This window comes from Camelus bactrianus, chromosome 16 (genome assembly GCF_048773025.1).
Source record: "Camelus bactrianus isolate YW-2024 breed Bactrian camel chromosome 16, ASM4877302v1, whole genome shotgun sequence".
Classification (NCBI taxonomy): Eukaryota; Metazoa; Chordata; class Mammalia; order Artiodactyla; family Camelidae; genus Camelus; species Camelus bactrianus.
Window position 1 is genome coordinate 49975350 of NC_133554.1, and position 13701 is coordinate 49989050.

The window sequence follows — 13701 nt, forward strand, 5'->3', positions numbered from 1 at the left end:
AGCTTTTTTCTTTCTCTTTCCAGCCCACTTCACTTAGTATGATGATCTCCAGGTCCATCCATATGGCTGCAAATGGCATTATTTAATTCTTTTTTATAGCCGAGTAGTATTCCTTTGTATATATACCACAACTTCTTTATCCAGTCATCTGTCGATGGACATTTAGGTTGCTTCCATGTCTTGGCTATTGTAAATAGTGCTGCTGTGAACATTGGGGTGCATGTATCTTTCCGAATTAGAGTTCCCTCCAGATATATGCCCAGGAGTGGGATTGCTGGATCATATGGTAAATCTATTTTTAGTTTTTAAAGGAATCTCCGTACTGTTTTCCATAGTGGCTGCACCAAACTGCATTCTCACCAGCAGTGTAAGGCTTTTCTCCACAGCCTCTCCAGCATTTGTCATTTGTGGACTTTTTAATGAGGGCCATTCTGACCGGTGTGAGGTGATATTTTGAACTGGAGTTTTAAAGAAGTGATTTTAGCTTTGCTTACTTCGGCATGGTTTTTCCTGCTTTGTGCTCCAGTGCACATGACCTTTGGCGGCAGTGTTTTCCTTGGACTGGGGGATGAGCAGTGAAGCAAAATACACCCCCTGTTCTTGTGTGTGTTGCTCTGATTGGGAAGCGCAGGCTATTGTTCTAAGCGATCACTTGTTCAGTGTTCTTCTGCGTACTTGGAACTGTAAAGAGACACGATCAGGTCTGCCCACATCCATGAGGAAGAGAGATGCCTGTGTCAATAGGATTGCCTACTAGGGTTAATCCAGATGTGATATGATGGATGGGGAAACCCACTGTGGTACATGAAAGCAGCTGGTATTTCGAGATGCCATCTGGTTGTCTCTCCAGATGTTCCTGTGGGTGTGCCCTCAGCTGTCCGCTGTTTGCAGGCTCTTTCAGAAGAGGCTTGGATGATGGCGGCTTTGGGGCCACACGGGAAGCACTCGGCACTGGCAGTCATGCTCCTGGGGGCTGGCTTTTCAGCTGTGATGAAAGGGGCTCTTCTGAGATGAGCCCTGGGGTTAAAAATGGAGAAAATACTGCATAAAATCCAGACACAAAATCAATGGACCAATGGGTAATAAATAAGCCATTTAGTTAATACTTCAGGGGGAGGGTCTAGCTCAATTGGTAGAGTGCATGCTTAGCATGCATGGGGTCCTGGGTTCAATGTTCAATCCCCAGTACTTCCATTAAATACATACATACATACATACATACATACATCTAATTACCTCCCCCCTTAAAAAAAAAGACATCAATTTTTCTCACTTAAAAACAGACTTCCTTCCTTCCTTCCTTCCTTCCTTCCTTCCTTCCTTCCTTCCTTCCTCTCTTTCTTTCTTTCTTTCTTTCTTTCTTTCTTTCTTTCTTTCTTTCTTTCTTTCTTTCTTTCTTTCTTTCTTTCTTTCTTTCTTTCTTTCTTTCTTTCTTTCTTTCTTTCTTTCTTTCTTTCTTTCTTTCTTTCTTTCTTTTGTTTCTGAGGCTCACTGCATTAGCTTTACCGGCATTATCAGATGTTAAATCACACTGACTGGTTAAATTGGAAAAATCAGTTCATGACAAGCCAGCTTGGCACTATTTCTAATTTCTATCATGATTTCCTCTTTGACCCATGCATAATTTAGAACCATTTTTAGTTCCCAAATGTACAGGAGTATTTTTGACTTTTATTTTTGTTTTGAAATTGAGTTCTCCGTTTATTGAATTGTGGTCAGAGAATATAGTACTTATGTTTTATCAATGCTTTGATGTTTATTGAGATGTCACTTATGGTCTAGTGGGTGCTCAACATATCGTTCCTTATTGTATGCTGCTGAGCGGTGAGGAAAATCTTTGGTGATGAAATTTAATATATTGAGCCCTACGAAGCTGTCAATGTTCAACTTCTTTTGACTCACAAAAATCTCAGTTTCATGGAATTCAATCTAGTATTTTACTTCTCCACCATGTTAATTTTTTTTTCCTATGTTACTTCTTTGCTCGCACACCCCCTCTGTTTTCCACCATGAATCTCCATCTCTCTCTCTTACTCTCTCTCCCTGACTATTGCCTGGTCTTTCTTTCTCTGTCTCACCTGCTTCCATGTAACGAGAGAGGAGACTAGCACGTGGGGAAGTGTGAGTACCGAGTTACGCTAGTGGTGGTTAAGAGTGTGGCACCGACGCTTTCCATCTGAGTGACTCATAGCCTTTCTGTGCCATGGTTTCTTCATCTCCAAATCATAACAGTTCCTGCCTCATGGAGTTTTTGTGAAGGATGAAGAAGCTGATTCAGATAAAGGACATGGAGAAATACAAGTTAGATGTTCAACGAATAGTAGCTAATGCTTCAGGATCAAAATCTCCTTTTCTTTAGTTTGAAAGGATGAAAAGCTGAAGGATGCTCACCATGGGTGACTGAGTGAAAAAAGATCGCAGAGCAGTAAATGCAGTATAATCTTATCTTGTAAAAATGGTATCTCTATTTATGCTTACAAAGGAGACACTTGGAACTTCCTGGATTATGGGTTATTTATGTCTTCCTAGGTTTTCTAAAATGAACATATATTACCTCTGTGTAATAAACCACAGTTTACAAACACCTTGAACAGACCTACTTAGATGTTTGCAGAATTTAAATTAGTGAGTTATAGAGACGGTGTACATATTGGAGAAGGCTACAGTTGGATTTGGTCATTCTGACGGGCTCAGATGGTTGGCGGATTGTGAAATCAGGCTGAGGTGATCTCAGAGTGATTTAGAAATTGGGACTTGAGACATGAAAGCTAAGCAGTGACTCATGGGGCCGGGAACTTAAAGGTCATGCGGATTAGGGCTTAAGACTTTAATCATGGGTTCCTAGCAAATGGCTGAGGGAGTAGGGATCAAAGGTACTGAGACTGAAGCCAGCGGAGCAAGATGGTGCCTGGTTCCAGAGAGAGGGGTGCAGAGAGAAGCTGCCTGAGTTCCTGATGGCGCCCCAGCCTTCAGGTCCTGACCCTCCTGCACTGGGGGTCGTGCTTAACAGGCTGCAGTCAATGCCCGTGTAACCTCAGAACCCATTATCATCAGCCACTTCTCAAACGTACCTGATCGTTTGTACTTGACGTGTTTTGTTTTGCCTTTACGGTAGCAAAGTGGGCAAGAAGAGCCTCATGGTGTTCACTGTAGGGTCCAAAGCATGGCGCAGCTTTGACGCTCTGCAGTTACCAATAGCCATTGGCCCTAATCCATCAAAAATAATTACAGAAGCAGAAAGCACTAGCGAGGGAAGAAACCGTCAATCTTCCAGAGAGAAGCAAAGTCAGGACAAATCCCTCTGATGCAGGGCATGGAGGCTCCAAGCAATGAAGCAGTTCTTTCATTGAATACGTGTTTACTGAGGACCAGGAACCGTGCAAGGCGCTGGGATACAAAGATTAGAAAGACAGGAAAAACAGATCCTGCCTTTAAGGAGCTCACAGGAGGGAGAGAACAGGATGGGAACAAGTCAAGTATCCACGTACAGGGTGTCAGGGGGACCAGACCTGGAAATGATTCATAAAGCATATATTTGTGAGCCAAATACGGGAACACCGAAAGATTAGCAGGCGTTAATGAGTACACAGCGTGGTTCACGTCATTTTACTTTATCTTTAACTCTCGGGCTATTTAAACAGGAGATGTCAACAGGAGAGTTCCAGAAACCTAAGCCCATTGCACTAGGAAGTGCTGATTCCCTCTGAGTCAGACTGGATGATACTTGAGGGCGTTAACATTGTGAGGTTTGAAGAATTTTTTTTCTTTAATACAGAGGAAGAAGATTTCAGTTCATGATGTAAACGGACCTGGAATTTTGGTTTCTTGATTCCAAATGCACCATTCCAGCTAGAGAGGCCACCCCTTTGTGGCCACCCCAGCCCCCAAGCCCTACTCCTGCTACAGCGCGCTCGTGTCTGGAGGCCGTGGTTATCCTAAACTGAGTCTTACCGTGCTCCTTTGCCTCCCAAAGATATTCCATCACTGGAGAGACCCTGAATCGGAGCTTAGCTGGACTGCAGCCTTCGCTGGGGAGGAGTAGATAGGTCGATGCTGGGATGCTGGAGGAATAATTGCTCTTCCACAGGACCCTGTAAACTAAAAGGGATTAAAGAAGCCCCTGAGAAGAAGGGCAGTAATTGCTCAACTAGGGAAGCAGCTGAAAGCTGGATCTACATGGGCTCATGCATTTGCTCTGCACGGCCGTGCACTCTGCCCGGGGGCTGGTACTATGTGCAGAAGCTGACGATCATTTGTTCTTTTTTTAAAAAAATTTTTATTAAAGTATAGTCAGTTTACAATGTTGCATCAATTTCTGGTGTATAGAACAATACTTCAGTCATGTAGGAACATACATATATTCGTTTTCATATTCTTTTTCACCATAAGTTACTACAAGATATTGAATATAGTTCCCTGTGCTACACAGTAGAAACTTGTTGTTTATCTGTTTTATATATCGTAGTTAGTATCTGCAAATCTCGGACTCTCAATTTATCCCTTCCTGCTCCCTTCCCCCACTGGTAACCATAAGTTTGTTTTTTATGTCTGTGAGTCTGTTTCTGTTTTGTAAATAAGTTCATTTGTCCTTTTTTTAGATTCCACATATAACTGATATCATATGATATTTTTCTTTCTCTTTCTGGCTTACTTCACTTAGAATGACAGTTTCCAGGTCCATCCTTGTTGCTGCAAATGGCATGCTTTTATTATTTTTTATGGCTGAGTAGTATTCCATTGCATAAATATACCACAACTTCTTTATCCAGTCATCTGTCGATGGACATTTAGGTTGTTTCCATGTCTTGGCTATTGTGTATAGTGTTGCTATGGACATTGGGGTGCATGCATCTTTTTGAATTAAGGTTCCCTCTAGATATATGCCCAGGAGTGGGATTGCTGGATCATATGGTAATATCTTAGTATGGAAATGGACTCCAATTTAAACATAAAGTGTTATGATTAGACTCAACGCAACTTCATTTAATCACCAACTCAGAAGTTACAATTACATAGATGGAGAAAGGCTGATATTCACCTTCACACTTTGCTTTTAAAAAGAGAGAGAAAAGAGAGAATGAGAGAGAGAGAGATAAACTAAAATAGTAAATCTTTTCTTCTACTTAAAAAAATCTAGTTGTATAAGACAATCGATACATTTATTAAATGTTATTACTCTCTATTCACTTAAGTAGGTTTCCAAAGTATTTCTTCTTGAAAAAATTATTAGCTCTAATTGAAATTACTTCATGTACGTGTGGAAAAGAATCGTAACAAACACCTTGAAAATGTAATAATTCGTATACTTCACTAGGTGCTTAGATGATCTCATTCACTCATTTATTATTCAACAAAAATATATTGAAATGCCAACTCTGCTCCAGGCATTGTTCCATCCAGTCCAAAGTCGGGAAGTTTCATTTTGTCACGGGACAAGTGAAAAGAACCACTTTTCTTGAGTTTCTTCTTTAAAAGTCACTTTATGGTTTCTAGTGAAACGGTAGAAGGGTTTAAATGCAAACACATGAGGATGGAAACATGGCTGAGATGATGTTTCCAGTCACGGAAGACAAATTGTTCCTTCAGTGTTAAAGGCTAGTCGATTTGAACCAAAAATGAATTATCTATGATGCTGTTAATAAACTCTGCTGATAAACACAGAAGGAAGGTAATGGAGCCACAAATGTGTTTATTTTACTCAGGAAAGGCTTTGTGGGGAGCAGTTTTTGTGGACCATCCCTTTTTTTAGTGACCACACACAAATGATTCTTTTTTTTTTTTTTTTTACAAAAGCATATCATAAAATCTCCAACATGGCCCCAAATGGCAACAGAGTTCAAATAAAATAACAGAGGTTTGGCTTGGATCTTCCAAAGAGGTGAAGAATGTCACAGATAAAACTAGGGCAACTTCAGTGTGATGGGGCAACCAAAAACCGGAGAAGTAAACAATTCTGGGGAAGAATAAAAGCATCCAGGAGCTTTGGTGACTATTTTAATGCTGAAAGGTTTGGGGGGATTTGGAAGTATTGCAGGTGACGGCTGAGTAATCAGGGGACTTTTTCTTCTGAATGACGCCACCCAGATGAAAGGACACTTGGTCTAGTGGGCACCTGCTCTGGGGCAGTCACGGTATTGGGTGATGCACACACACACATATGCGTATATATTGGCTACATGCATATATACTTGACCACACACATTATCTCCAAATAGCATGATTTTTTACGTAATGTTTTATACCAGTTGAATTCTACTGAATTCCAGAGCCCACTATTTTTTCCCCCTAGATATTTTTGTCCAGAGAATAAATCCATTGAAAAGTTTAAAAATCAAATTGTGTGATCCTGAGCAAATTCTTTACCTTCTCTGGACTTCATTTGACCATTTTAAAAATGGGAATCACAGCAATCTCGCTGCCTGTCTTAAAAGACTGCTGAAAAATTCTATGAAGTAACCAAGTAAAAGTACTCAGTAAACTGTACAAAGTCATGTACAGAAGCAGTAGTGTAAATGTACTGTACAAACATAAGGACCTCATGTCTTATTTTTATGATTGTGCAAGGAAACCAGAGGAAATTACCTAAATTTAACCATTGATTTTGGCAAGATCAAAAGGAATGACAAAAACACTTCTTATTGCAACTTAAGGAAAATAAAATTAAAAACTACTTTGCTTAGAACAGTGAAATGTCAATGATTGTTTAGGCTGAATGCTGAGTATAAAGGATTCTCATTACTTTTGTGTGTTTGACAATTTCTAACTTAACAAAAGTATGAAAAATAGTTGTTTGGCTATTAAAGATTAGGCAGGATGGTGCTTAAGAATGAGGATTGAGGAGCTAGAATGCCTGGGTTCAAATCTTGCTTCTGCTAGTGTCATCACACTAGCTGTGTGACCCTGAGCAAGTTCCTTGACCTCTCTGTGCTTTGATGGCCTCATCTATAAAATGAGAGTAATCATAGTGCCTGCATCATAGGCTTGTTCAGAGAATTAAATAGGCTCATATTTGATAAGCACTTAGTATATTATGTTTAAGTGTTTGGTAAAATAAAAATCTTTTGGGTTTCTGAATAGCTACTATTATTTACAAGGAACAGGAGGCTCAAAAAGGTCAAATGACTTACTCAGCATCACAGAGTTGGTAAGTGGCTTTGCCTGGGTTTGACTCTGGGCCAGACTGACTCTAAAAGCATGACTCTAAGTGCCAGTGCTGTCTCCCGTGGGGGAACTACTATAATTCAGCCAGGTCCTAATTTGGCAAATAATACCGTATTTACCCTAGTATTTAAGGGCGTCTTGGAGGCCTGGAGGGTTGCTGGGTGGGTCAGTTTGCAGGAGACCTGAGGAGCAAGTCCTTCACAGAGGCCAAGAGGTAACCAGTGGTGCAGCAGGAGACGCTCCCTGTGGACCCCCGGACCTTTCCGGAAGGGCTTTGAAGGAGGTCAGAATCCCACGGGTGTGGAAATGGGGCCTGAGAGATACCTTGTGGGCTGTTACTGGGCCTTTACTTTGCCCTGTGTGATCCAGGGGTCGTGTGCCCCTCACTCTGTGTAGATGGCGTAAAAGCTACCGTGCACACCAGCATTCCAGGCATTGTTCTCAGAACTGGACACTGATCAGCACACTCAGAGCATAGATGGTAACCTGGACTCTCTCAGATTACCCACATGAGCTCTAGAAGCTCGAATCCTCCTGCAGATCTACTGCCATTACTTTACACTTCAGTCCCATTTGACCTCTTCAACAATTCTGTGTGGGAAACTACAGTTTGAATCCCCAGTCTAGACGTGGGAGAAGCTGAAGTCCAGGGAGAGGCTGAGACTCATATCCGCTGCATAACTGGTTAGTGGTGGGGCCCAAGTCCTGACCTAAGCCCTGGGGATACTTTCATTCTAACCCATTGTTTCTGACCAAAAAGTAATGAACGTCTGGTAGGAAACGTTGATTGTCCTAGTCTATTTGGGCTTCTATCACAGAATGCCACAGACTGAGTGGCTTATAAACAACAAACTATTTCTCACAGTTCCAGATGCTGGGATGTCCAAGATCAAGGCACTGACAGATTTAGTGCCTGGTGAGGATCTGTTTCCTGGTTTATAGACTTCTGTCTTTTTGTTGTGTCCTCATGTGACAGAAAGGGTGAGAGAACTCTCTGGGATCTCTTTTATATAAGGGCACTCATCCCATTCACGAGGGCTCCACCCTCATGATCTAATCGCCTCCCAAAGGCCCCACCACCAAATACTGTCACCGTGGGCTTTAGGATAGAAAATGTGAACTGGGTTGGTGGGGGTGGGGAGCACAAACATTCAGTCTATAGGACTGATGTTCATAAAGACAGATATAGCACGATAACTGAAAATACAGACTTCCAAAAAAATGCCCGAAAAATTAGCTCATGAAATTATTGTAAAAACAGCAATTCTAGATCCTCGAGGACTAATACTCATGTTGGACTTTTCTACTTTAGCTTGTTTTTTTTCCCCTAGGCAGATAGGCAACTGTTTGCAAAGCTGCTCAGTGGAATGACTGAATTCTTTAAGGACAGATTTTCCAGTTTTTTGGGCCATGCTGAAACATTGCCAAGTTGTATTGTGAGAATTCTTGGGCTGGTCGAATGTAGGAGGAGAAGGCCACTGATTTACCCAGCCCATTAGGATGACATTGCAGGAGGAAGTTAGTAAGAATCTTTCATTATAAAATGACATTTCCTGAGATTTATGTAAAGATAGTGAATATAAATGATTATAAGGAAGACAGCTTATTAGCAGAAAGGTTCCTTTTCCACCTAATCACCAACTCATGTAACTGGGAGGGAAGCCAGCGTGGCATCTCTTCACCTTCCTGTCATTCAGTAGCTCTCCGAGAGGGACATGCACAGACTTTCTGCAGTAGCACCAGGCCAGCTCGGTCTCCAGTGATTTCTCCATAAAAACTGGTGGAAGCAAGGAGATCGAGTGGTGGAAAGTCATCCATAGCTAAGATATATTCCGTGTGGAGCTGCCCTCCCACCCCAGAATGGTAGGCAACCCCATGAATGCTCTGGAAAGAACCCTAGGGGAAGACACTCATCTGGGTGCCCAGAGAGAATAGATCACCCTTGCGGAGTGGACCGGGTGGGTACTGACCGCCCCTACACTCCGCAATGAGCTCTAGGAAGCCTGGAGCAGGACCCTGCAGACCCCAGCCCTGACCCCGTGTGGATTGTGCCCTTGGAGGCCGGTCCCAGCCTGCTCTCTGGGGGTTGCTCCTCTGAATACTGATGGCTCCGTGAATCAGAGACACAAGGGCCTGTCTCTCCTCTCACCAGTGATCTTGCGGTTCATTTCTCCCACCTAACCCATTCATTCTCCCCCGCCTCAACATACCGTTGGAATGACTGTATTTTCCTCTGCGTGTTTATGCTGATTACATATTTGTTGGTCTTGCCTCTCATACACCCTCTTTAAAGGGTGGGGATGGGCCGCTTCCGCAGTATTCATTATCCTGAGCCGTCTACTTACAGGACTTCATGCCCCAAGGGGGTGCGGGAAATGCTTATTGACCAACTGCCCAAGCTCTCTGTATGCCCTGTCTTCTACTCTGCTTGCCTCCATCACGTCTGGTCAGGGCCAGTCCAGGTCAGTGCCATTCACAGGTCATAAGTCCCTCCCATGATGGAAGCACAGAGCTAGGCTCTCTAAGTGAATCAGACGCAGTCTGTGCCTTCCAGAGCCTTTCAAATCCAAGGACGCCTGAGAGCAGCCATTTCCAGCCTTGCTGTTAACACTCTCCGGTGGGTACCATTAGTTGTGAGATGTGTCATCGGTAATTTGTTACTAATAATAAAGTGCTGAATGAGGATGACTTATTTTTTTAAAAATAACTTTGAGTGGATTCAGAGTTATTTTTATAATAACCCTTCATAATCTTTCTAGCATTATTTATGAGTGCGAAACTGTAGTTTTCAACTTTTTTTTCCTTTCTAATGCACGTGCCTCACACTGCCCCCCACCCCCACCGTGGGCTTCCTTTCAGTTGAAACCTAAGTAAGATGGTGACCGTGTATGTGCGCCCAGCAGCTGACCAGCTCTGACCCTGTGCCTTTCTCACCAATGCAAAGACACTCATCTGACTGCAAGTCATTGATGGTGACATGATCACAGACACCATGTTTGATGGGGCAAGGGAAATAAATTCTGATGAGGAAAGAAAGAATGGGTACAGTTGTTGGGTAGGGCAGATCTAAGCTGGGGCTTGAAAGGTAGGCCAACGTGGACAGATAACTGTGGGGTGCACGGGTCACCCAGTGGCTACAAGATTTGGGCAAAGCTGCAAAAGGAGGAAAGTGTTTGAAGTGTTCGGGGTCCTGTGAGCTGTTCAGCGTGGGAAGAAAGACGGTGGGAGGGTTGTAGACTAAGTCAGAAAAGATACTGAAAGCTTATGAATGGAAGATGGAGGTGTTTAGACTGTCCTGGAATACTTTTTTTTTTTTGCAGGGGGAGGTAATTAGGTATATATATATTTAATGGCAGTACTGGGGATTGAACCAAGGACCTCATGCATGCTAAGCATGAGCTCTACCACTGAGCTATACCCTCCTCCATTAGACTTTATTCTGTATGAAGTAGAAAGCCATCCGAATTCTCCAAATAGGCACATAAATTTGTGTATTTCTATGTGCTGGGTGCATAGAATAGTTCTTGAAGAACTCCTGAATGGGATTAAACATATCTGTTCATTTTTTAGGGCCTTAAAAACATTTTTTTCCCCTAAATATAGCATAGTGGTTAAGGGTCCTGGCTCTGGAGCCAGTTAATTTGGGTTCACAAACTGGCCCTGTCACTCACTTACTGGCTATAGATCTGGGTTCACTGTGCCTTGGTTTCTTCATCTGTAAAATGGGGAGAATAAAAGTGCTTATTTCATGGGTTTGTTACTAAGCATTAAACTGGTAAAAATATAAACGCTAAGTATTACACAGGTTAAAATACCCCTTAGCACAGAGTGAGTACCCAGTAACTACCAGCTGCTGATAGGATTATTGTTACTATTATCTTGGCTGAGTGACTAAGTGGATGGTCTGTGGTTGTCCCCTGATGATGTGGGTGAAACACGACCCATCTTAATGAATCGACTCATCTTTGTTGAGTGATTTCAGTCCCTGTAGTGTGTGCTCTGAGGGATATAGAGAAGTCAGTCGTACGCACAACCCTCAGGGATGTCCCACCCACTGAGAAAAACAGTCAGAAGTGTGGAAAAGCGAACTGACAGCAAAACAAAGTGGTACTGATTTATTAGATCACGCAACCCAGTGCCTGATGAAGTTTATGACAAGGCGTTTCTCTAAGAGTTTGGAGAAGGAAGTGATGACAGGCGGGCTGGAGTGCTTGGGAAATCTTTAAGAGTTGAGGAGGAATTTGATCTGGCCATTTAGGTTTGGGTAGAAATTAGGTATCTGGAGAAGAGGGGGAGGTGCCTCTGACACCTTTCCGGGTGTTTATCCAACCATGTGGAGTTTGACACTCTGCATTTTCTCATTTATTCATTTCTTGTATTTTAAGGTGTTTTCTAAATTTTCTCAAGCTCCATTGTGTGTGTCTAAGCTTCTTGTGCCTTCTCTAGAGTCCCCTTCTAGTCCCCAGTGTGGGGCTCTGTATAATTGGGCTTTCCATAAAGGATGCCTCTCTAGTTCCAGAAATTATAAAACGGCCATCCTACTTACCTTTAGAGATCTATGAATCTGCACATACAAATCTCTGCACATTTTCTAGTTTTGAGAAACATTTTTTTTCCTCTGCCCAAATCCTTTTTTTTTTTTGTTAATTGGTCCATGGGCCACTGAGGACATAAAGCAAATCTCTATTCACTCCACAGCTGTCTTTTAAAAAAAGGCCTGAAAAGCTTTGCAAAATCAGCCCTACTGACTTGGCCAAAAGAGGGGGAGGAGCAGGGAGAAGGGAACCAGGAGGAAAGGCTGTTTGTTCAGTTTTCTCACTAACAAGGACCAGGAAGCCAAATATAAGAAAAATGGAACTCAGATATCTGAAATGCGTGATTATCAAGAAGATGCTTGATTCAGTCTTTGCTGTTTCTTGCTTATGATCCTTCTTGTTTGTACTCACCCTAATTCCCTTTGAAGTGTATAAACGCCACTAAGGGAGGGGCTGCACGCAGCATGAGGCAGGTGGTCGTGAGTGTGAGCCAGTGTTGGCTGGGTGCCTGGGCCAGCAGAACCAGGAGGAGAAGAGTGTGGGGAAGGAAGGACAGCGGGTTTCTGAGAGGGCAGCAGACAGTAATTAGAAATGCACGAGGAAGTTTCCATGAGCAAGCATCCTGGGAGAGGATCTTCCTTCAGCAGTGCCGAGCCTTTCAGTGACCAAAGGGCCCAGGGCAGAGAAAAAGGGTAAGACGGTTGGGAAAAATAGGAGTCAGTGGTTTAGAAATCAGGGAAATGAAGGGGAGGGAACTACATTTATTGGATCTCTCTAGTGTGTGTTGGTGGTTGTGATGGTTAATTTTATGGATCAACTTGGCTGGGCTATGGTACCAAGATATTTGATCAAATATTATTCTGGATGTCTCTGTGAGGCTGTTTTGGGGTGAGATTTACATGTAAATTGGTGGACTTTGAATAAAGCAGGTTGTGGGTGGGCCTCATCTAATCAGTTGAAGGCTCGGCCAGCACAAAAGGCTGACATCCCTGGAGCAAGAGGGATTTGTGTCAGCAGACTGCCTTTGAACTTGAACTGCAACTCTTTCCTGAGTCTCTAGGCTGCTGTCCTTCCCCATTAGATTTTGGACTTGCCAAACTTCTGCAAGTGCTTAAAATCAATCTCTTTCTCTCTCTCTGTCTGGAGAGCCCTGACTAATACAGTGGTGTAGTAGATAATCTACACATATCTTACTTCATTCTTAAGCGCACCATTCAAGGTCACATAGCTGCTCAGTGGCAGAGACGATATTCAAATCCAAGTCTGTTTGACTTCAGATCTCCCACTCTGCTCATCAAAATACACTTCTTAGGTCCAGGCAAGGGCTGTGGAAAAACCAAAACTTGAATCACAGGCTTCCTGTCTGTGAAGATTCTAATGGAACCTGATACGGGACCTACTGGAGAATCGAGTAACTGGGCTCGCGGCCTCACTGGGCGGTGCTGTCTGAACACAGCTGGCCTTCAAGGTTGAAGAAACGCAGCCTCGGGTCCTTGCCAGCTCAGGTTGGCTGGAGTCAGGGTGACCTGATCCTTCTGAGCCCTTCATCTCAGTGGAAGGAGAGGTGATGTTTCCATCCCAGGTGCCTGGAAGTTCAGCTGGGGAGTCCATTATCCCATCCACCGCCTGCCAAAGAGATGCTCTGCCGTTCTGCTCCTTCTCAGTATTTCCTGGCAGCAGCCTCCCCCGCTTCTTCCTCCCCTCTCAGGCTAAACGTGGGACTTGGAAAGGGCAGGGAGGAAGGACGGGGATTCAGGGCCCATGATATGGGAGAGGGGCTAGGACCGAGGCATGACGCCTCTCTCCCTTATTAATCTTCCCTGTTGAAGACCGACAAGCAGAAAGCCTGTGATAAGGAGATCATTTTCTCATGGTTCCTTTCCGATTTTTGGCAGCTTGAGCTGCAAGACTGCAAAACCAGAGCGGGTTTTTCCAACTGCTTTGGGCAGCCGACTGAGTCCCCAGTGTCACACGCCTAAGCTCTCCACTTCTTGAAATGAAGGCC

The 13701-nt window shown here is 43.4% G+C and overlaps 1 long non-coding RNA gene across 1 annotated transcript in view; it reads left to right on the forward strand.

Annotated features, from left to right (window-relative positions):
• Nucleotides 1–13701, forward strand: part of LOC141573652 (uncharacterized) — a 115515-nt gene that overhangs the window by 80252 nt on the left and 21562 nt on the right. The window lies entirely within an intron of this gene.